The sequence below is a fragment of the Chlorocebus sabaeus genome, chromosome 4, assembly GCF_047675955.1.
Source record: "Chlorocebus sabaeus isolate Y175 chromosome 4, mChlSab1.0.hap1, whole genome shotgun sequence".
NCBI classification, from domain to species: domain Eukaryota; kingdom Metazoa; phylum Chordata; class Mammalia; order Primates; family Cercopithecidae; genus Chlorocebus; species Chlorocebus sabaeus.
The window spans coordinates 52,490,336-52,515,043 of NC_132907.1; the positions used below are offsets into that span (position 1 = coordinate 52,490,336).

The 24,708-nt window shown below is 40.4% G+C and overlaps 1 protein-coding gene across 1 annotated transcript in view; it reads right to left on the bottom strand.

Annotated features, from left to right (window-relative positions):
- GHR (growth hormone receptor) overlaps positions 1–23,952 on the bottom strand; it is a 297,735-nt gene extending 273,783 nt beyond the window's left edge. Inside the window, exon 1 of the mRNA XM_007961486.3 lies at positions 23,429–23,952. The gene's annotated coding sequence lies outside the window, so the exon portion shown is untranslated. The remainder of the gene's footprint in view (positions 1–23,428) is intronic.
- Between the last annotated feature and the right edge of the window lie 756 nt (positions 23,953–24,708).

A 24,708-nucleotide genomic window follows, 5' to 3' on the forward strand; every position in this document is an offset into this window, starting at 1 on the left:
GCACAAAAAGGAAAATACGACTCTATTCGTGTCAATCTCATCACCACCACTAACTCAGTGTATTTATTTTCCCTGGAGCTGAACCCTTGCCAATACTAATAATCAGAGCTTAAATATCTTGTCTGGTTTCTTGACTGCATGTGACAAAGAAGTGCTGTGTTCACTTGTCTGTCTACACTTTAAGTATTCTCTTCACACACTATAGGGATGGCTGTTTTCAAAAATGGAATACAGTGTTGTGTTGCACTGACATCTCAAAAGATTTGGTGATAAACACTAGGCTTCCTTTCATGCAACAATTATGTAAGAGTAAGACATGTTATTACTCATTTGGTTTATTATTAAAAAACACACCTCCCCACTACCTTTCAATCAGTGCACTCCAAACACCTCTCTATACTTTATAGTGTAAGTTGTCTTGCTAAAATAACAAATCTAATCATGTTACTTACTGACATAAGAAATTCTGGTAGCAGCTACCTGCTGGTCCCCAGACAAAGTTCAAAATCACTGATATAAATATAAGAACCCTGCCTACTTTTCCCTTCACCTGACCTCATTCTCTGGTCTAGCCACTTCAAAGTACTTACCATTTTCGTAACATATCATCCTCTGGTATATCTCCATGGTTATGGGCTATCCCTTTCAATAGCATTTTTTCATTTTTTCTCTGCCTGATGGCCTCTTACAGAACTTTCAAGAATCAGCTCAAATGCCATATCTTCTGGGAAGTCTCCCATAACTCCTCCTGGTGTAGTGAGTCTTTGCTGCTTCCATCTTTCCTGTCTCCCATTAGCTTACATTATGAGTGCAGTTTTATATCTACACTGTTTGCTTCTAAAGTCCATGTCTTGTCTTCATCACATCCCCGGTCCCTGACTTATGCAGGCCTTCAATATGGAATACTCAGGTTTGCTGAGTTCAAATAACTACCGCTTTTGCCTCAAACTGTGTAGACAAAAGGACAAAGATGGGTTTCTTGGGCAGTTCTCCCTCCCCTGACAACTACGGCTTCTCTCTACAGTGAGCCTGTTAATATTAATAGCTGTTTCTGCTTAATGCTTTGGCTTCAACTGCCATATTATGAGTTTCTCTTGTCCAACTACTGGGACTGTGATTCCCTGGTGCTTCAATATGTATAGAACTATCACCAAGAGATAAGGACCTTAAAATACATTTTAAAAACCCAACAAAAAATTTTGCTTTCTTATCCAAGCATACTGAGCTTAACAAGTCAGAACTTCCTTATTCAGCAGAGTGCATTATATATAAGTAAATATTGATTCAAATGCATTTTTAAATCAGAAGATGGTACTGTAGGCAGTCTCTCTTGATATTTATGAGTTGTGATTTACATCAGGATAAATCAGGAATATTTTGAGAAAACTTATCACCAGAGATTGGAAGCCACAGAAAAGCACAGCCATGCCAAGTTTATAAACTTTAAAAAAGTAAAAACAATAATTACTAGACCCCCGAGCCCTTTTCCGAGCAGAAGAACATACTCAGACTATTCTTTTAGAGTATAAAGCTGGCTACAGATTATCTCAGAGTGGGATATTTTCTGGTAACATCACTACTAATACTTTAGAACTTGATAGTGGCACAATTCCATCAATAAATCTGACTCATGATTGATTCATTTTTCTATTTGTTGGACTTTAAAATGTACCATAGTTCCCTCATAATGTGCATTAGCAATAACTTTGTCTTTTGAAACTTGTGTCATCAAACCAATTTTCCTTCAGTCTAAAAGCATCCAGAAAATTTTGTTAAATACAGAATAAATCCATCAGTTACTAATTACTGAATGTCCACTGTGGGTCCACTGTCCAGCACATGGCTACTACTATAGAGAACATGCAAAAAATTCAATGTATACCTCTTTGATGAAATATAAAAATGACAATGAGGCTTTGTATGTTAGGTTCTTTCTGATTTGAAAACTGTGTTTTGACTTTTTCGACAAGTGTTTACAGAGGACTGGCCACCTGCAAGGTACTGGAGTGAGGCTAAAGGGGAGGCTGTAGACATAGATCCTGAATTCAGGCCACATACAGTAAGACATTGCACAAGAGACTTGGATGAGAGAAATCGTGAGTCTCAATAAATGTGCCAAGGAAGTGGGAGAGGAAAGAGAAACTTGTAGCTGGAAAGGGGAAGAATCAGAACAGATACTGTGGCATTTGATGTTGTGGCATTTGAGCTCTACCTTGAAAGATAAGAAGAACGGGAGAATGAAAAAAATTAGAGAAAAGTCATTTTAGAGGGAATACTATGAACAAAAGTTAACAAATAGAATATGTTGAGAGCAAAGAGGTAGTTCAGTTTGAAGCTCAACAGAAAATACATATGGAAAGATAAGTTGAGGGAATATCATAGGACTCTAAATACTAGGCTCAGGAATCTGAAAATCAGTCCACAGGCAATAAGATGATTTTTGAGGGCACTGTCAAAATGACAGTTATTTCAGGTTAATTTAACAAGGGTGAGATGGAATTAAAAACAGATAAATAAAGGCTGCTGAGACTATTGCTTCTGCCCCAACCCAGGTGTGTGAGTTGAAAACACAGTTATGAGCCTTCTGGTTAATGTTTACAGCTGCCATCAAATGGAAATGTATTAACTGCTCATGGCTTCTTACTACACAAAGATTTGGCGTCAAACACATCATTATGAAGTCTCATGTCACCAGCACTGGACATTCTGTGTGCCTGCTATGTGTACAGGACTACTCTAAGTGTTACAAGAGAACGCCTCTCTTTATATATACATATTTTATAAAATGCTCACCATCCCCAAAGAAAACCAAACTTGTAATATAATTTCTATATTCTACACAGACCCTCAACAAACCATGAATCGGACTGAGCATTTTTGTTGTTTAATCCAGAGAAGATAGTGCTGTATCTTCCTTGGTGTAATGGTTAATTATATAGCCATTATATATATATGTGTGTCACCTTGGTTGGGGCATGGTGCCCAGATATGTTGTCACACATTATCCTAAATGTTTCTATGAGAGTGTTCTTAGATGACATTAAAATTTTACATGATGTACTCTGAGTAAAGTAAACTGCCCTCCAATTAGTTGAATGCCTTAATAGAGCCAAAGACTGACCTCCCAAGCAAAGGGAAGTTCTGCAGCGGACTTGGACTTGACCTGCAACATGAGCTCTTCTCTGGGTCTCCAACCTACTAGCCCACCTTGCACATTTTGAACTTGTCAGTCTCCACAATTGTGTGAGCCAATGTCTTAAAATAAATCTACACACACACACACACACACACACACACACACACACACACCCCTACTGGTTCTGTTTCTCTGGAAACCCTAATGCATTGGTGAAACATTCAAGTGTTTTCACAACCTGCTCCATGTCTACCTGAATCATCCTGTGATCATCTTCTCAAAAAATGCTCTTGACATCAAATTTATGGAAAGACAGACAAGGGCAACAGAGGGAATGTCAAGCTTTACTGGGCTTTCTTTAGCAATAGTTATGCCTATAAGCCCTACACATTTCATAAATACTCTACTGAACCAGAAATGAACTGTACAATGGTCTTCTATTTAACTGGAAGGAATGGAGGTAAGTTTTCCTAACTAGGAAACCTGGCAGTGATGATCCTTGTCACTGAATTCCAAGTAATACATTAATGAATCTTTATATGTAATTTCAACAAATTTCAACTGGGCCCAAGACCATTCCAAGACAGCATAAGCCATGATATAGCCACCAAGTCCGAGAATCCTGGCTAACAGAAGGCCAGTTAGTCCCCTTTTAGAAACTCAAGTCCCACATTCAAATCTTTGTAGCCAGACTGAAACTACCTCATGTCAAGTGAGCCAAGAGTGTTGCCCCTCCGAAAAGACTGTAGTGAACAAATTCACCACGCTTCTGTTTTCATCAGTCAAATTCAAAAGCATCTGGTCCCTAGGTAATTGTTGCTTAATTATACCATCTTCCCCATAAAGACTTTACTTACTCCCTTTGTACTTCTAATGTCGGGGAGAATGAGCCAGGGAGGAAGGCCCATGAATTCGACTTTGATTTGTGAAAAAGAAAATGTGTAATTTCTGTGTTGTTGTTTTTTTGTGTCTAACTTCTTTCTGTGTTTGTGTTTTTGCCTTGATTTCACATTGCTAATATGTTTTTCACAAGTCTTAATAACAGTTATATCAATATTCTCCCTTAAGGAAAGCACTGGAATCTCCTGAGAAGCTGAAATGGGCCCTGTACCCTGAGATACAGATTTAATTGATCTGGGGTGCAGCATCCTGTGCTGATCACTCACTGCTATACTTCTGTCTTGTTTAATCAACCACTCTGATTACAAATTTTCTCCAGCCTTCACAAAGATCTTTATACTCTCCTTCTCCTGTCTACATGTCCCTCACTAGCAGGCTTAGATTCCTGGTTTATCACTCTAGAAGCTCCCTTGCCCATGCCAATATCCTAATCTCCTTTGCAATCTTTTCATCATACCTCTCTGACAAAATTTTAAGCCTAGATGACCCTGCTTTTCTGTCTGGTAAACTGCTGAGCACCTCCAAAAGGAGGTGAATATATAATATATTATTATATATTTTATAATAATTCTAACAATGGCATCACCATGAATTCATGATCATCAGCCTCAGCTGAGCCTTCAAGCAATGACTAGAAATCCTACTAAATTTTACTCATTTACTCCCTTTCATATTCAAACTTTCTCTGTCCTCCTCAAATATCTGAAATGATCCCCTTTCTTTCCCAGTATGCCAGCCCCTTTCTCTCTCCCTCTCCCAGTTGGTGACTCAACTGCTTTCTGGAGCAGGTATAAGGCATCGAACAAAAACTCCTTTGACTTGCCTCCACCACATCAAACACACCTCTGCATCTGCACACATCACCTTTGGCTTTCTTCTAGAACAGAGGGTACAGATCATCTCTCCTCTCCAAGGCCAACTAATTCCCCCTGCTGTGCTCTGGATCCAACTTCTTCTATCTTCTCAGGAATCCTATATGATTATTTATCCACCCTCTGTCTATCTTCAGGCCACCCCTGATCCTCCCCACTGGTCTTCCCCATTAGTGTTTAAATGTGCTGAATTCTCCCATCTTAAAAAAAAAAAAAAAAAAAAAAAAAAGAACTCCTGGACGGGCGCAGTGGCTCACGCCTGTAATCCCAGCACTTAGGGAGGCCAAGGCGGGCAGATCACGAGGTCAGGAGATCCAGACCATCCTGGCTAACATGGTGAAACCCCGTTTCTACTACAAATATAAAAAACTAACCGGGTGTGGTGGCAGGCACCTGTAGTCCCAGCTACTCGGGAGTCTGAGGCAAGAGAATGGCGTGAACCTGGGAGGTGGAGCTTGCAGTCAGCCGAGATTGTGCCACTGCACTCCAGCGTGGGCGACAAAGTGAGACTCCATCTCAAAAACAAACAAACAAACAAAAAAACCAAAAAACTCCTCCTTTAACTCTATTTCCACCTCTAGTTAAAGCCTTATCCTTTTTGTTTTCCTTGACCACATATCTTGAATTACCTATATTCATTGTCTCTCTTTCAAGACTTCCCACCCATTTCCCATGACATTTCATTCTGGCTTCTGCCCCCATCACTACAACAAACTCACTCTCCTTAAAGTCCTTCAAAACATCAATTTTATTAATCCAAGGGGACATTTACAGGACCTTTTTACTTTACCCCTCATCAGCACCTTAAATGATTCTCTTTCCTTGGCCTCTGAGATGCCACTCTGGCATCTACCCTAGTCACAATTCCCACTCTTGTCAACTTTTCCACTTGGTCTTTAAATGTTGGAGTTCTCATGGCTCAGACTTATGCTTTCTTCTCTCACTTCATTTGCACTCTGTACATCATCTGATTTACCTCTGTGGCTTCAATAGTGCACATAAACCACTGTCTTACAAATTTATACATTCAGGTATCTCCTCTGATCCAAGACTCAAGACTGCACTGTGTCTCCTTGAGGATGTCTTAAAGAGGCCTCCAAATCAAAATATCCCCAAACTGAACTACTGTCCCTCACTTTCCCTCAACCTTTACCTGCTCTCCCTCTAGTGTTTCCCATTCAGTTGAAGAAGCCCAATACCTTGGAATTTACCATGACATCCCTCACCAATACTATCTAAGTCAGCACTAAGTACAGTCAACTTTACTTCACAAATATATTATAAATCTATTAACTCCTTTTGATCTTCAGCATCATCACCCCAGTCCAAGCTACCAATACCTCTGGCCTATAACAGACTTATAATCCAGCTCCCTGAATATCTCTTTCCATCCTCCTCCAGTCATGCTTCATAATAGAGCAGGTGAACTCCTTAAAATGCAGACCTCATTATGTCACTCCCTGCTTCAAACCCTTCAATGGTTTTCTATTGCTCTTAAGATAAATAAAAACTAAAATACAGCCTACATCATTGTGTAAGATGTAGTCCCTTCTTACTTTTCTGGCTTCTTCTTAGATATGTACTTTCTCCCTCTTTGAACTCTGACTACACTGACTTGGCTTTTTTTAGTTCTCAGAAGTACTAAGTATCTTCCTGGATCCTATTTTTTCTCTACCCATTGTCTCTTTCTTCTCCCTGTTATTTAGATCTCAAATATCCCTTTTTTGAAAGCTTTCCCTAATCATCAAATCCCAACCTGAGTCAGGTTCTCATATATATTTATTTCACATTACTTAAAACAATTTTAAATTACACTTGGTTAATGCCTTTCTCCATCTTAGACTATGAAATCCAGCGGGGCAGAGGCTATTTCTGGGTTGCTTATTATACTGTGCTAGCACCTAGTCCAGAGTGCTCTGCTGGGCAAAGTGTAAATGTTCAATAAATATCTGTTGAATCAATTAGTCTGTTTATGAGTTAATGAACAAATGAATTAATGAACAAGGATGAGAGTAATTATGAATTTTCACACTCAGGCTATCAATATTCATCTTTATATTCCCTTGCAGCATAATCCCATGAATCAGGGTCAGGCATATACTATCCAGTCCAGTTCAATATAACAAATGTTTTGAGAATTCAGGGTGTAAGCTGCATGGAGAAAAAACATTTAAGGGAAGGCCTAGGAGGGTTTGATCTGTGTTCTACAATCTGGGCAAGGAAAATCAGCATTTCTATTTTACAGTCATTCTGAATACTAAACAAGAACTAGCCATATCCACTTCATGAATGAATTCCTTAAATCACTTAAATCACTTTGTAAATATATTAAAAAATCACTTTCACATTTTTTTTAAAAGACAAATCAACAAGTATCTTCTGTAAGGACTTATGATGATCCAAATTCAGTACCTAGACATGTACCCAAACCAACACTAATATATCTCCTTCTACCTTCCAGTGTCCATCTTTAGATAAATTTACAGTACTATATCCCAAAGTCTTATACAAATTCTTGGGCTTAAGCACTAAAGATATTAATCAAAGTCCAAGTCATTTATTAAACTGCAAGTGGCTATAAAGCAGAGTTAATGCAATTTGTCAGGCAGAGCAAACCAAGAAATGACTTGACCTCTGAGCTTTCAGGACCCCTTTGAAAAGCTGAGTAAAATCACTAGGGAAGAGGATAAAATTCAACTTTGCTTTACATTCCTCTTTCAATCATGGAAAGTGCAAGCATGCGCTTAACAATTTAAGATTATGAGTGATAATTTACCAAACAGAATATTTCCTGAGTTTTCCCATGAGGATTTCTTAAAAGTTCAAAATGCTATCTATGTTCAATAATGCAGCTATTATTAATATCCTTCCTTTTAAAATTATGAATTTTTTAAGCAGCTGACCTTTGACTTACAAAATCCTCAATCCTAGATGTCATTGTAACTATTATGTTTTTTGGACATTAATATTTTACTATTTAAATTTGGCAGCATTTTTTTCTGGAAAGTTTCTCCTTGCTGTATCAATGCTTTAAAATTTGTGATTTAGTAAAATTAAAACAATTTCTTTTTAAAAAAATGATAAGGACAGTGTTAGGCTGCATTACTTATCTATTGCTGCATAACAAATGAACCAAACACTTGGCAGTCAAAACAACGAACAGTTATTTTCTAGGAGTAGGGGCCTAGAAGCAGCTTAGCTGGATGGCTCTGGCTGATGGTCTTTCATGAATCAAGCTGTTGGTGGAAGACTGCAGTCATCTCGAGGCTCCACTAGGTGTTAAGGCTCTGTTTTGAAGCTTACTCTCATGGAGGCTGTGGTTCACTAGGGGGTCAAGATTCTTTTACTCTCATGGAGGCTGTGGTCAAGAGGCTTCAGTTTCACACTGGCTGTTGGTCTGAGGGCCTCAGGTCCTCATTTGAAACTGCCTGTTGGATCCACAGTACCTTTTCATCTTAGCCTCTCCATAAACAGCTCAAAACATGGCAGCTGTTTTTCCCCAGATTAAATGCCCAATAGGTGTGAGACAGAACAACCAAGACAGAAACCACTTTGAATGTCTTTGAATGACCTAGTCGCTAAAGCCACACATTTTCACTTCCACTTTACTCCATTTAACAGAAATGAGTCACCTGAGTTCGGCCCACATTCAATGGAGAGGGGGGAATTAAACTCCACTTCTTAGAGGGAGGAATATCAAAGAACCACCACATAGGCAGTGGTTAGAAGCATGGGAGTTGGAAACATTTGCAATTAGGAAGATCTGGGTTTGAATACACTGTGCGACTTACCAGCTGTGGGTCCTTGAACAAATTATTTAACCTCCCTACATCATAGTTTCACCAAGTGTAGAATTAGGTAGATCATGGGTTTTGTGTGGGATTAAACAATATAAAAAAGGACTTGGTATAGCCCTTGATCATAGTAAGCACTTCATTAATGTTGCTTACACAGAAGTAACTGCTTAAGCAAACTGAGTGTACACAAGTAGAGAATACAAAGCCCTTTGCCCTCTAAGAGTTTATAATCTAGGAGTTACAAAAGTAAGCCTGAATTTAGAAACCAGAAAGCTAATGTGATGTTTTTCTCTAGAAATCAGAGGAATTTCTAAAGAGAGGCAGTCAGAAAAGTAGCTTATGCAATATAAGAAAATATATATACCAGGCTTAAGCATTTTTGTTTGCTTTTTTTTTTTTTTTTTTTTTTTTTAGAAGAGAGGATGGCTCGGCATGGTGCCTCACACCTGTAATCTCAGAACTTGGAGAGGCTGAGGTGGGCAGATCACTTGAGCTCAGGACTTCAAGATCAGCCTGGACAACCTGGCTAAACCCTGTCTATATATATATATACACACACACACAAAACTTAGCTGGGTGTGGTGGCATGCACCTGTAGTCCCAGCTAATTGGGAGGCTGAGGTAGGAAGATCACTTGAGCCCAGGAGGTGGAGGTTGCAATGAACCAAGATTGTACCACTGCACTCAGGTCTTTAAAAAATAAAAATAGGCTGGTGTGCCAGGTGCCGTGGCTCACGCCTATAATCCTAGCACTTTGGGAGGCTGAGGCGGGCAGATCACGAGGTCAAGAGATCAAGACCATCCTGGCCAACATGGTGAAACTCTGTATCTACTAAAAATACAAAAATTAGCAGGGCATGGTGGCCTGTACCTATAGTTCCACCTACTCAGGAGGCAGAGGCAGGAGAATCGCTTGAACCCGGGAGGCAGAGGTCGCAGTGAGCCAAGATCATGCCACTACACTCCAGACTGGAGACAGAGCAATACTCCATCTCAAAATAAATAAATAAATAAAAATAATAAGAAGAGAAGCTGTTTTGTCAACTTAAATTTTCTCAGAACTGCTGCGTATAAAACATGAAAGCACACTGCTTTGCAGGACTGAAGGCCCATAAGACATCCAACATGGCTCTGCCCTCTGGACATCCAATAGTCCCTGAGGCTTGGTGAAGCATAGTTTGCAAATCTTCATTCACAGATTGTGCCTGTAATTACTTCTATAAGGGATCTAAGGTCACAGTTTAAAACCATGACAACTTTATGTAGCCATATAAGCAAAGAAAATGGTTTCTTACGTATGTTCTAAAAGGTAATATATCTTCTTTAAAAATATGCAGTGCTCTAAACATTAGACTCTAAAGGGATTACCTTTTGGCCAATCCCAGCTTATTCCTTCTATGAAGAAAAGCACGTTTTTACGTGATTGCCTTCTTGTATCTTCTTAGAAATTAGATATCATTCTGAGCCAATAATTTGTGTTTTACATAGATTGTGTTATTAGATACTAACTCTAGGCTTCCAACAACTTGTAATCAAAGCAAAAATAAACAAAAAACCCTAAAGCCCATTCTTTTCTGAATTTAGAATTATAGGTTAGAGAAATTTCAGCTCTGGTTAACCTAGTTATTCATGTTGTTTATCTTCCCAGAGCCAAAGCTCAAATAATTTGCAAGAATTTCTACTTTTGAACATCATTCCCAGAGTTCCAAGGCAACCAAGGGTAATTTTCAGTTGGGCCACTCAAAATATAAAGATTAGTCAACTGTTTCACTGAATATTCCACATCCCTCATGTAACGCTTAAAAAAGCAGTAACTATGTAAAGACTGAGAAATGAAGGTCAACTATCCCAAACTCAGGCACATTATACAATAATAAAATACTTTAAATTATTATACAATATCAATGTCCTGCCCTTTGCAGATGCTTCTGTGCCTGTTATTAGCCATGTATCAAAATTGTATTAATTATTGGATTATGGGACCTTCTGAAGAGTTTTGTGGTCAATTTACGTGGATATCTACCTATTAAAAAATAACATGTTTTACAGATGTTAGGTAGGTTTTGAAAATAATCCACAAATTCAAGGCTGAAACTTAATCCAGTTCACAAAAAAGTATATACCGTGTATCCAGGTTGGCTGCAGTTTGACAATATAGAGTTTTCAAATTCTGTATACCTAGAAAAAGGACACCAAGAATAGGGGTTAAGCAAGTGGAGAAGTGTGGGAGTAATTGAATATCACATTAGGTGTGTAGGTTCTGAAGCCAGAAAAACATGTGTTAATCTCAGTTTTGTTACTAGCTGTGAATCCCTGGGCAAGTAACTTAACTTCCCTTGGTCTCATTTCCTCAGCTAAGTTGCTCAAGGCTATGTGCCTTACAGTTACCAGGAGTAAGTGTGATATGCACACCCTATGCTAGGCACATTGTACAGACTCAGTTAATGTTGATTTAGGGGGTCCTGCTTTACACCAATGTTCAGGGCACACATTCAAAATCATATTTCTTCCAAGTCATCCCACTCTTATGAGTACCTCTTAGCTTACCAATGAGGACTCAGCTACACATATGTACACTGAGTAAAATTTTGTTCTTCTTGTTGCTGTGATAAATGTAATTAGTTTAGAGAACATACTTTGTGTCCAGCATGATGCTGGATTCAACATCATTGTATTTTCTGTTATAGAACTTGCTATCTGGTTACAAAGGCCAGTTAGTTTAACATGTGAGAGGGCCCAAATAAAAAAAGTATATGCACAGTATTTAAAATTCATAAAATCAAAAGCAGTGCACTCTGATGGATTGAATCCTGGAACAGAAAAAAAGATGTGAGTGGAAGCCCTGGGGGAGTTAGGATGAAGTCTGGATTTTAGTTAATAGCATTGTACTAACGTTGGTTTCTTAGTTTTGACAAATACATCATGATTATGGATGTTAACATGGGAAACTAGGTGAGGAATATACAGGACCTCTACAATTTTTGCAACTTTTCTGCAAACCTGAAATTAGTCCCAAATAAAAAACTTACTTAAATAAATTATATTGTGTTATCCTTTAACTTGCCAAAAGTATTCACCTCACCTAAGGAGGCTCTCTCATCGCTGGCAAGGTAGCAATCTCTCTGAAAAACATCTCTACCCAGGAATGGCTTTTATTCTTGACTTTAAAATCTAAGTTTCATAACCTGCTAATAACCATCTAGATAAATCTTCCATTTTTACTATATGACAATAATACAGGGACATTGACAGAGAAGTCAAAAGAAACTCATCTCTGGCCAGCAGGACTCTTCTGAAGGAGGGAAATCTCAACAGTTTAAACAAAATAAACACTTCAGGGACTCATTAAAGGCCTTGGTTGTTTGGGGAAAGGAGGAGAAAAAAGTAGCAACTGTTAGGGGAAAGGAGGAGAAAAAAATAGCAACTGTTATCAGGAGGGTCTTTTATAATTGAAGGGTTCAAGTCTTTACTCTCAAAAAGATACTGTAGGGAATTCTCTATATCTGCAGTGCCCAATATGTGCCAGAAACTGTTTTGACTCATTCCTTGTGAAATAAGAATCATCACCTGTTTTTTTGCAGATAAAGCTCAGAGAGTTTAATTGGTTGAAAGTCACAAAGATAGTAAAGATAAGAAGAGTTGTATTCAAATCCTGTCAGACAAGCAGATTTGTGTGAATCCAAAGCCTACTCCCTGCCCTTTCCAGAAAGTCAGCCTATCTGTAAGCTTTGGCTGTGGCTGACATCTCAACAGGCATCTGCCAACCCTAATTTACAGGTGAATCTGTGTGTGTTCCCAGGGGAAAGAACTGCTGGTCAAGTACCAGTTATCTCTATGCACATTCCACCCATTCAGATAGTTAACACAGCTAACTATCATCCTTCCATAAAAATGACAGAGATAAACAACATGCTATTCCATAGTTATAGCCCATGTTAATAGGAGGGATTGTAGTGCTGCAACAAGAGCTCTTGAAAGAAAATGAAAAGAATTGAGTTATAAATCTGTCACTGACACTGTGAAGTTTAATCCTAGAAGAAAGTTGTGTCATTTCTCAGGACCTTCCATTTTCTCACCTATAAATAAAGTGAGGACATGAGACTCAAATATTTGAATAGGGATCTACTGGCATTTGAGGAGGCATAATAATTTCTTATATAGGACTGCCCCTGGCATCACAGAAATTTAGCATTTCTGACTTTAGGCACCAAAAGCCTACAACTCTTTCCAGTTCTTGTAATAACTGTATTTCCCAATGTCCCTATGCACTACCTAGCAGAAAGGCAGTGGCTTGGTTGAGAGCCACTGGTAGATGATCTCAAGTTCTATGAGGCCTTATGGCTCTATTGGACCAGGACAGTCAGCATCAGCATATGGCTTGAGAGCAGGAATACAGGAGGTAATCTCAGGTCAGCTCTGCCATTGTAAAGCCCATTCAAGATCGTATTCTTGAATGGAAGTCATATTGTTGGCATCTTTAATAGGCCTCTTGGAACATTGTTTAAGAAAGTAGTTTTACGATTGAATTTACATAATGTTCAGAAAAGAGAAATGTGCTTAAATATCACACAGGAGCCACCACTATCCAATAAGCAATAGGCTCAGGGTGGCCATTCCAATAGCCCTACCCAAGGGATAAGCCTACATGCAGCAACCATAATAAGAAATGGGAAGAGCTTCCAATGGAAAACAAATCTACAGCCTGGTACTCTCTGCCTGCTCTCTGTTACCAGTAACCCCAGTGAGCTCAAGATATGTCTCCTGGTCCTCAGTTCCTAACCCCTTGCATGAAACCTCTCCAACCCTTCTAACCTATCCAAAAAAAAAATACCATATCTTAAGTCCTGGCTCAGGAGCCATGTTGCCCATGAAGGCCACTCTTCAAATCTTTCAATCTGAACAGATTTTCCTTCTCTCTAAATAAATGTAGTATTTTTAGTCTGTAATGAACTTTTCATTAAGTTGTACAGTCATAAACTGTTCCATAATCACACCATGAATTTACATTAATAGTGTTGCCTTCTGGCTTTAATGCTTGGTCCTAAAGTCAAGAGTCATGTTTTATACTACTTTTATATTCCCTAGTGTCTAGCACATTCCTGAGAACACACTAATGGATTGATAAATGCATGTTCTGTTTTTGATTTTTCACAATGATACCAAAAATATCACTAGCCTGGCCAGACTTACATCCTGTAGGCTAATTTAAAAAAAAAAAAATTTATTTATTCAACATCTCTTCCCAAGTAGTTTTCAAAGTACTTTTCAGATTATATAAATAACTCTCCCTATATGCACTGAGAAAAATAAAACACTAAACTTTACAGGACAAAAGCAAAGAGAATTAAAATGTCATGCTACATAACAAGTATACTAAGATCTGGCAAAGTAGATATGTCTGCCAAGTCCTACTAAGTCCTAGATAAAATGTGAAACATATATCCATCTTGCTCCAAGTATTAAAAACTTCTAAATGTTTCCAAGGCTGTGAACAGCATATACCTTGGAAAGCAGGTCATGAAGTTTGGGTGACATCATTAATCTAAGGAGAATAATAGCAAATTTGCATTATGAACCTGATCCTATCCACATCCTTTTGCCCTCAAATTATCCACAAACTTCTTGTCAATCCTTCCGTATTTCTCTCTGTTTTACTACATATTAAGGCCACCTAGAAAATATTTACTGAACACCTATTCTACAGCAAAGCAAAACATGGTTTCGCCAATGTCTCTATGGGAAATAAGGTACTACACTGCAAGAATGAACTATGAAAGTAGTAGTTCTTCATTCTTCCTTGTCTTTCTTTAATATTTCTGATTTGCTGGGTATAAAAATGATGTCGTTCCTTTATCTATTTCATCTTGCCCAGGGATTCTGGTATCTTCTACCCTTAGGGGAAGAAGCCACTGAAGAGGCTCTATTTTCAGGGCCTTTTCACAATTTATCATTCACACGTGCTTTGTCAGATTAGTCTTCATTAGTTTGGCCAATTTAGATGCTTTCTAGTATAACAATCACATAGCTTGAAAGTGTGCAGAGAAGCAGCTGATAGAGTGAATTAGGATCATGTGCCACATAATGACAAAGAACAAAGGCTGCTTTTCTTACCAATGGCAATCAAAATTGAATGTCCGACTGAGGTTTCTCACCAGCCATCATCAAATTCAAGATGAGCATTTACAGCATCAATTATGCATCTTTTCTTTCAATAAGCACTGTCTGCGATTCTGTTTTGTAATGATAACACTCTACTTTCATTGATATGGCAATTCAAAGTTTTAAAAGATAGATATCATGCTTAATACAATAAAGTGCATTTTTTAAAGCAAGAAAAGAATAAGGATTTTTCTTTGGACTTTATCACTTGTTTAATATACTGTATTCTAAAGGAATACAGGAGAGGCCTCTTTTAAGAGTTTTTAATAGGCTACTTCAACTGTTTAATTTTATAAACAACTGAGGAAAAAATCAAGGAGTTACTACAGCAAATGTCTAGCACAGTAGGTTGTCAACCATGGATAAGTACATAAAAGTACTTGTTCAGTTTGCAAAATCTTGATGTGTTCCAGTTCCCTATCAGGGAATTCTCTACACCTGTGCTGAATCCCTGTGAAATGTGCTTCTTCCCTAGGACACAGGTTGTCCACCATGGATAAGCACATAAAAGTACCTTTTCGATTTGCAAACTCTTGATGTGTTCCAATTCTCTATCAGGGAATTCTCTACACCTGTACTGAATCCCTGTGAAGTGCACTTCTTCCCTAGGATACCCCTTTTACTTGGAAGCCAGCCAGCTGGAGATAGATTTATCTCTAAACAAATTCACAACCTAAGAGTATAATAGATTTATCTCTAAACAAATTCACAACCTAAGAGTATAATTCATTGGGAATATAATAATATTAGTCTAAGGAAAACTGGCTGAAGTCTTATCAACAACAAAAGAAATAAGCCCTAATCAAAACAGTAAACACATCTGTTTGACACTAGAGTTTGAAAGACTCTCTAGAAGAAATTATCTGCTGATTTTGGAATGGAGTATTTGAAGTTAAGTTTAGACGCTGATTAAAAGCATGCAGCCCAGCAATTTCTGACAAAATCACTACCTTCTTATAATTCATTACTAAGTAAAATTAGTGCCTGGCCTAAGGCTTTATTTGCCTATTTAAGAGGTAGGAGGAAGCACTGAAGAAAGAAGTTGAGACTAAACAACAATGACTTTTCCATCCTTCTTTTAAGAACCTGGTACTCATCAATGAATTTTCTTTAGCACAAAGAAAAAACAACAACAAAAGAAAAAAACACTATTTCAGAAAGACTTTCTGAATCAGATAGTGGTGAGTTGCCTTATTTTAGAATGAAAGCAAGAAACATGGTTTTGATAAAATTTTTATCTATTTTATTTAATTGATTAAAAATTAATGATGAGAGAATAAAATAGGCAAATATTTTCTTGATGCTTACATTTAAAAGAAGAGAGAAATTCAATAATTAAATGCATTCAAACCATAACCCTGAAGAGAATTCTAAGGGGTCATTTTGTTTACTCCTCCTTTTTGCTTGTTTGTTTTTAACATATAAGAAATATGAAGCCCAGGAAGGTTAAATAGTTTGCAAAAAAATGCAAAGCCCATTAAAGGCAGAGCTTGGAGAGGACCCAGGTTTCTTGACATCTAATTTGCTATTATTTCATATTATAACATCCTAACTTAGATGTTTCTTATAGCAAAGTAAACCTTTGGTTTGAAAATTGCATGTCCAAGTACTTGCCAATGGGTCTATCGTAATTGTAATTTTGGGGGGTGAGGACTGGGAGGTAGGGAATAGTGAAATAAATTTTTGAAATGTTAAAAAAAGGAAATGAATCATTGATTATTTCTTCCCTTTATATCAGAATAGAATAAAGAAAAAAGCAAACGTATATGAATTGAGACCATAATGCTGGGGATAAAGTGAAGAAACACATACACACACACACAAACACACACACGCACACACACACAGGAATAGCATGGACAATTTCATCTAAGTGCACAAGGCTATGATTATCCCTTTGTCTTGATCAAGGTCTCTCAAAGGGCTTTTGGTAGGCTCAGATGTCAGTTTATATCACAGGTTGGTTTCCTGTCTCTCATCCTCACACCCCACTGCACCAAGAAACATAGTCATTTGTTTCACATTCAGACTTGCTGAAAAACTGACATTGTCTTCAACATCCACCATAAATGTTTGTGTGTGTGTGTGTGTGTGTGTGTGTGTGTAGGAAGACAATGCTGTGGCAGATTCTTAGCTCGGTGGCAAGGTGAATTCACAATTTAGCTGGAAGCCCAAGACAGATACATAAAAGAGAAATCAGTCAACACCAGGTAGGTGCCCCATGCACAGTTCAGGCCTCTCCTCTAGATAAGCCAGATTCACTGTCTTCCTCCAAGGCAGCTAAGACTTGGTAAGCTAGGAGTAGTAACGGGCCTTTGTCCAGCTCCTGTCCAGACACACAACAGGACATGGGACACGCTTATGGAGTGTGAACGCTTTAGACTTTCCTGTGGCACTGGCAAGCCATTTACTTCCTGAGAAAAAGTAGATGGTTGACTTAGTCATGTCCTGCATATACATCTTAAATCCCAGTTGCCCAAGGAAGTATCTTTATCTGATGTACTTTCACTTCATTTAAGGCCAGATGGCATACTCTCTGGGACTTCGGCAGAACAAGCCTTCAATACATGCCTGATTGCTAGTACTGATTCATGTTCATGGAAGCAGACACAATGAGGCCTATAAAAAAAACACATCATAGTCCCTACCTGTCTATAACATGTAGCTTCAACTTATCTTTGGAACATTCTACTTCCGGTATTTTGGGGTTGATATTCCCTGATAGGGAGAAATTAAGGCTCTATTTGCACTGCATATAGAATTTTATTTACCCACACAGTATTATACTTTCCATAAATTTATAGTACATTCAGGCATGAAAAAATGTTTTGAAGCTATTATAAAAATGCTTTGACTATGGATGATTAATAATCTGAAAAGAACAAGTTATTTTGTTTATAGGTATGAATTAATCAAGAGTGTAATGAAATGGCTAAAGAATTTCATTAATATTAAACTGTCTTAATAGATATAGAATGTTCAGAACTACGAATTCTAAATCTTCGGTTTAGAAAACACACATTAGGAGGGATGGTCAGTGATATGGTTTTGCTGTGTCCCCACCCCAATCTTATCTTGAATTGTAGCTCCCATAATCCCCATATGTCATGGGAGGAACCCAGTGGGAGGTAATTGAATCATGAGGGCGAGTTTTTCCCATGCTGTTCTTGCCATAGTGATTAAGTCTCATGAGATCTGATGGTTTTATAAAGGGCAGTTCCCTGGCACATGCTTTATTGTCTGCCACCATGTAAGAGTGCGTTATTCCTCGTTCACCTTCTGCCATGATTGAGAGGCCTCCCAGCCATGTGGAACTGTGAGTCCATTAAACCTAATTTTCTTTATAAATTACCCAGTCTTGGGTATGTCTTTATTAGAAGCATGAGAATCGGCTAATACAGTAAATTGGTAATGGTAGAGTGGGTGCTGCTGTAAAGATACCCCAAAATGTGGAAGCAACTTTAGAACTGGGTAACAGGCAGAGGTTTGGACAGTTTGGAGAGCTCAAAAGAAGACAGGAAAATGTGGGAAAGTTTGGAACTTTCTAGAGACTTGAATGGCTCAGAAAACAGGAAGATGTGGGAAAGTTTGGAACTTCCTAGAGACTTGTTGAATGGCTTTGACCAAAATGCTTATAGTGATATGGACAATAAAGTCTAGGCTGATGTGGTCTCAGATCAAGGTGAAGAACTTGTTGGGAACTGGAGCAAAGGTGACTCTTGTTAACACTTTAGCAAAGAGACTGGAGGCATTTTGCCCCTGTCCTAGAGATCTGTGGAACTTTAAACTTGAGAGAGATTAATTAAGGTATCTGGCAGAAGAAATTTCTAAGCAGCAAAGCATTCACGAGGTGAAAAGAGCATAAAAGTTTGGAAAATTTGCAGGCTGATGATGCCATAGAAAAGAAAAACCCATTTTCTGGGGAGAAATTCAAGACTGCTGCAGAAATTTACATAAGTAATGAGAAGTCAAATGTTGGTCACCAAGACAATAGGGAAAATGTCTCCAGAACATGTCAGAGGTCTTTATGGCAGCCCCTCCCATCACAGGTCCGGAGGCCTAGAGGAAACATGGTTTTCTGGGTCTGCTAGGTGCAGCCTAGGGACTTGGTGCCCTGTGTCCCAGCCCCTCCAGCCATGTCTAAAAGAGGCCAAGGTACAGCTCAGGCCACGACTGAAGAGGGTGAAAGCCCGAAGACTTGGCAGCTTCCACGTGGTGTTGGTCCTGCAGGTGCACAGAAGACAAGAATTGAGGTTTGGGAACTTCCACCTAGATTTCAGAGGATGTAAGGAAATGCCTAGATGTCCAGGCAGAGTTGTGATGCAGGGGCAGAGCCCTCATAAAGAACCCCTGCTAGGGCAATGTGGAAAAGAAATGTGGAGTTGGATCCTCTACACAGAGTCCCCACTGGGTTACTGCCTAGTAGAGCTATGAGAAGAGGGCCACCATCCCCCAGCCCTCAGAATGGTAGATCCACTAACAGCTAGCACCATGTGCCTGGAAAAGCCACAGTCAACGCCAGCTATGAAAACAGCCAGGAGAGAAGTTGTACCCTGCAAAGCCACAGGGGCGGAGCTGTGCAAGGTCATGGGAGCCCACATTTTGCATCAGTGTGACCTGGATGTGAGACATGAAGTCAAAGGAGATCATTTCGGAACTTTAAGGTTTGATGACTGCCCTATTAGACTTTGGACTTGCACCTATAGCCCCTCTGTTTTGGCCAATTTCTCCCATTTGGAATGGGCATATTTACACAATGCCTGTATATCCATTGTATTTAGAAAGTAACTAACTTGCTTTTGATTTTACTGGCTCATAGGCGGAAGAGACGTGCCTTGGTTCAGGTGAGACTTTGGACTGTGGATTTTTGAGCTAATGCTGAAATGAGTTAAGACTTTGGGGGACTGTTGGGAAAGCATGATTGCTTTTGAAATGAGAAAACATGAGATTTAGGAGGGGGTAGGAGTGGAACGATATGGTTTGGCTTTGTCTTCACCCAAATGTCATCTTCAACTGTAGTTCCCATAATTCCCATATGTGGTGGAAGGGACCCAGTAGGAGTTAACTAAATCATGGAAGTGGGTTTTTCCCATGTTGTTCTCATGATAGTGAATAAGTCTAATGAGATCTGATGGTTCTATAAAGGGCAGTTCCCTTTATAGAAAGCACTTGCTTTCTTGCCTGCTGTCATGTAAGACATGCCTTTGCTCCTCCTTCACCTTCTGAAATGATTGTGAGGCCTCCCCAGCCATGTGGAACTGTGAGTCCATTAAACCTCTTTTTCTTTATAAATTACACAGTCTCACGTATGTCTTTATTAGCAGCAAGAGAACAGACTAATACAATGAGAATGTAGAATCAAGGGCATATGGTTCAAGGCAGAGGAGGGTGGAACCCTACAGTGGGTGAAAAACTGCTACAAGAGTAGGCAAAAGGGGATTCAGCAAGGAGCATAATGTTTGTTTTCAAGTATGGTAAACACAGGGAAAAGAGACTAGATTCATTGTGGTCAGCTCCTGAAGGACAGGCAAGTGGATGGAAGAAAATGTTGATTCAGTATAAGGCAGAACTTTCTAGAAATCAATCTTTCCTAGAATGGACTGAACAATGAAAAAGGGAGATTTCCAACTGATTATTTCCAAGAAGAGATAGATTAGACCATTTTCACAGATGGAGGTTCATGCACCAGATAATTACCTCTAAAGTAATTATCATTCTAAGTAATTCTTTTATGGGACATATTATTTATATTATCTGTTTAAGGTTGAAAAAAATTACTTGCCAGAAAGACATTCTGTACTGTCTTGTTTACACAATTGGCTGAGGGATGACTCCAGTCTTACCAGACTTCGATTCTTATCAATTGAAGATTGAAAAGGTGATTAGGTGCTTTGAATGCTCATAACATTTAAATCATTACCACAGAAATTATAGGGTTCTTTTTAAAGAAGAAAAAGTATTGGCTTGTATGGACACATGTAAACACATTAAGAAATATGTTATTTTCATTATTGACATACTTCTTAAAAATTGTTCCTTAAAAGCAAACCAAATTCTCATAGTTGTGCAATTTACCAGTGGTATAACCTGAGAAGTGCAATCTTCAGGTTAGCGATTTAAAAAGCATAATCTATACTTTTTTTCACTAAGCTAAACAATTTACTGTCCTACTTTCTCACTGTGTTACTCACATTTATCTTTACATTAACAGTGCTTACCAGGAGATACCCAAAGAAGGCTAGCCAAGTTGGACCAACTGCAGAATTTGTTTCCCTGATGCAAGATTTGCTTCATGCACTTGGAAGAAGCACGCTGCAACTGTGGCTCCATTTATTACATTATGCTATAAACATTATGTCCTGAGCTAACAAGATACTCAACATGACAATCCCATAGGTTACCAAGCACTGTAAACATCTGTTTAAGCAGGCGCCAGAGATAGCATAGGCCTCTAGTATCCATTTTAAAGTGGTTTATGATGTGGAGTCTGCTGTTTAAAAACTAATAATAAAAAACATGGGCCCAACCCTGGCTAGAATAAATTTTTGTGAGCACAGTAATGTTCATTTTGAAAAAAGAATGCATTCATCTCGTCACTTTGTCATTGCATTTATAGACTTTCATTTCACACCTTTGCCCATTAAGTGTTGGTTTGCATGGCCTTCAGGAGACCACAACTATAATTTCACTGTGATATATTTACTCCAACAACAACAACAACAAAAAGCTAAATGTTGACTCACCAACTTTCCTTAGATTAATGCAAAACAAAAGTTTACAAGGGTGGAAGAAGATGATGACAGATGGGACAACCCCCTTAAGCTACACATGATGTCTTCCAAAGGTCTCTAGGCCAAAACACATCCTTCCAGCTCCATCCAAAGGCCCATCTGAAGGGAAGCTGTAAATAACTGAAGACTCCTTGAAATCTAATCTGGGAACACTAAGCTTTGCTTTTCTCAAAGGGAAAAAGAGCTCCCAATCACTAACAATCCTGTCTGCTGCATCAATTTTGTTTCTATCCAGCATTTTAATTTCTGGAAATGTTTCAACATTTATCATCAGAAAAAAGATACTTCTAGGGTGATTCAGGTGGAAACCAGCCTGGAACACCAGTTGCTCAGGAAACAGAACCTGAGCTGCCACAATATCCCATGTCTGCGAGAAAAGATGAGTGTCTTCCCAGGCACACACACCAGGGAGCCTGAACACCTCTGAAACCAGCCAGTCCCTGGACTGTGGACAGCAGCACCCTGAAAATCTCAAATTCATAGCTCCAACCTGTGTCTGTCTCCGAAGTTCTGTACTCACACATATTACACATCTCTTAGACCTCCCAAACGCCCTCCCATGCAGTTCTCCTGAGAACTCCCCAAACCCTCACTTCCAGTCCTCAGTCACTCAGGGCAATGGGTTTAGTTATTTTAAAGCCCTTAATACTTAATCCTATGCAGAAACTACTCTGACTTCCCAACACTTTGGCCTCCCGTTACCTTTCTCTGTCCCTTCCAAGGTCTCCTGGCTGCACAAACAGGCAGGCGGCACCTCTGTGGCCTCTTCCACCCTGCACACCCTACTGGCTCAGGCGCCGACACGCCTCCCCAGGCGCACACTCGCGCGCGCGCGCAAACAGCGCACACTTACACTCATTCAGGACACACAGTCCACGCCAGACCGAGAACCCCCGCAGCTCGGTCTCAGCAGGCATCTCCTCCGGCTATATGTAAAGCATTCGCCCCAAATTTCCCCACGCACTCGCAAGTGGGTGATCCTGACCCGCACCCTCTCTGCCGCCAGCGCCCTCTCCCTAGACACGCGGCCACCCCATTGACCCGCAGCCTCTGGCAGTTCTGTCAAAACTTTAAGCCTGGTTGATTTTACAACCACTAGTGTGTCAGAGGCTCGGGGAGGACGGCTCGCCACAATTTCCACTTACGCCAATTCATGCGGACTGGTGGCCGCCACTCTACTGACCCCAGTTCCACTGGTGCCAATGTGCGTCTGCAGCCCGCACAAACGCGCAAAAGACTGCGCGCTCTGCGCGCCGTGTCCACGCGCACAGCTCGACCTTCCCGATCTCTCCAGTCTCGCTGCCGGAGATCCTTCCCCGCGCAGCAGCAGCAGCCTCGGCAGCTCTGCCTCAGCCAGGCAGATGATGGCAAACAGAAACACACTAGCAAAACTTCTATGACTTTAACAAAACTATCTCCGGAGTAAACCCCTCCACGCACCCTACTCGCGGGCCAGAGCAAACGCCAGAGTGGGATGGTTCGTCTGTCGCCCGCAACTCCCTGCCGCCCCCACCAACTTCCACACACACACACACACACACACACACACACACACACACGACTGGGTTACAACAACCCACCAGCAGAAAACAACTTCTTCGCAAGGAGGAGGGGAGCACAGCCAAGTCATGCGAAATAAAAAATCATCCATGTAAATATATAAGACAGATCCTCCCATTTTCATAAACAACTAGAGTCCCAGGGTTCACTCTCAGGCCCCCTGGCACAACAAGAGGAAAATAAAGCCAGACTCCCGGAGCCCCACTCCAGTACCTCCGAGCTTCGCCTCTGGAGAGAGAGCGCGGGTTCGCGTCTGCGCTGGGGCCAATGGTGCTGGGGCCTCCGGCCCGCGTGGCCTCAGCCCGGGGTCCCCGCCGCCGCCCGGGCTCAGCAGCAGCCGCCGCCGCCACCGCCACTGTAGCAGCCGCCGCTGCCGCTGCCGCCGCCGCCGCCGCCGCTCCCTAGCCCTCCTCCTCTTCCCATGGCTGCGCCCTGCTTGGCAGCTCGTGGGCTGTCAGGCTTGGGGAGGAGAGAGGGGGCGGGGTAAAACGGGAAGGGAGGATGGGAGAGCAGGGGTGGGAAAAGGCGGCCACCGTTCACCAGGGGTCACGCCGGGCCTGGCCCGCCGTCCCCCAGATCCAGGCTGCAGAAGCGAAGGGGAAGCCGACGTTCAAGGAGGCCAGTTCGAGAACTGCTGCGGAGAGACCGAGTGCCGCCCCGGCCAAGCATTCCGAGTTGCTGGGATGAAGTCTTCCCGGCGAGGAGCTGGAGTTGGTGCGTGTCACTCTCATCTGGGCTGCGCAGCTCCTCCTAGAGGAAGATATTGGTAGTTGCAATACACTTCCTTTTCTTTCCGCCTGCCCCTGTTCCCAAATGAAGGCAGGACCTACAAGAGCGTTAAGAGCAGTCCACAGACTCAAAGAAACACTTACAAAAAGATGAGTTATCTCCAGGAATGAGAGGAAAATCAGCAAGATAGCTTGGAAAGCGTGTTTAGCCATCCAAATATTGCCTTTCCATCAGCAATTAAGTTCCAAACTCCTGCTCACTGGGGCACAGTGAAAAAGATAGTTAAAACTACCAAGGGCTTTATTGTGGAGGTTAGAAGACGGAGACAGAGAGATTGAGTAATTTACCGAGGACACTCAGCATGTTAGCAGAGAGGTATCTGCTAGAGGACAGGGATGTAGGGAGAGCTGACACAGGCCCTAGCCTGAAGTTCCTGAGTCAAGGAAAGGGTTTTACCTCTGCTTCACGCTGGACATAGTTCATCTGTCAAATGCAAGCCCTGTCTACTTCATTCACAAGAAGTTGTAAAAAGTGCTGCAGAAAGTTAAAGTTGTACATAAGCATGTCATTTTTGTACTGCATCAAACCCCGAGTCACTATGTGCTTTTCTGAGCAGAGAGTACAAAAGTCTAGCTCCAGGTTGTCTCAGATCTGAAAGAGAAGTTAGTCATGCGATCTTTCCACTATTTACTGACCGTCAATTGTAATGTCACTTACTTATAAGCTCCTAACAGCTTTGGCTTACTGGAGACCTTTTTTTTTTT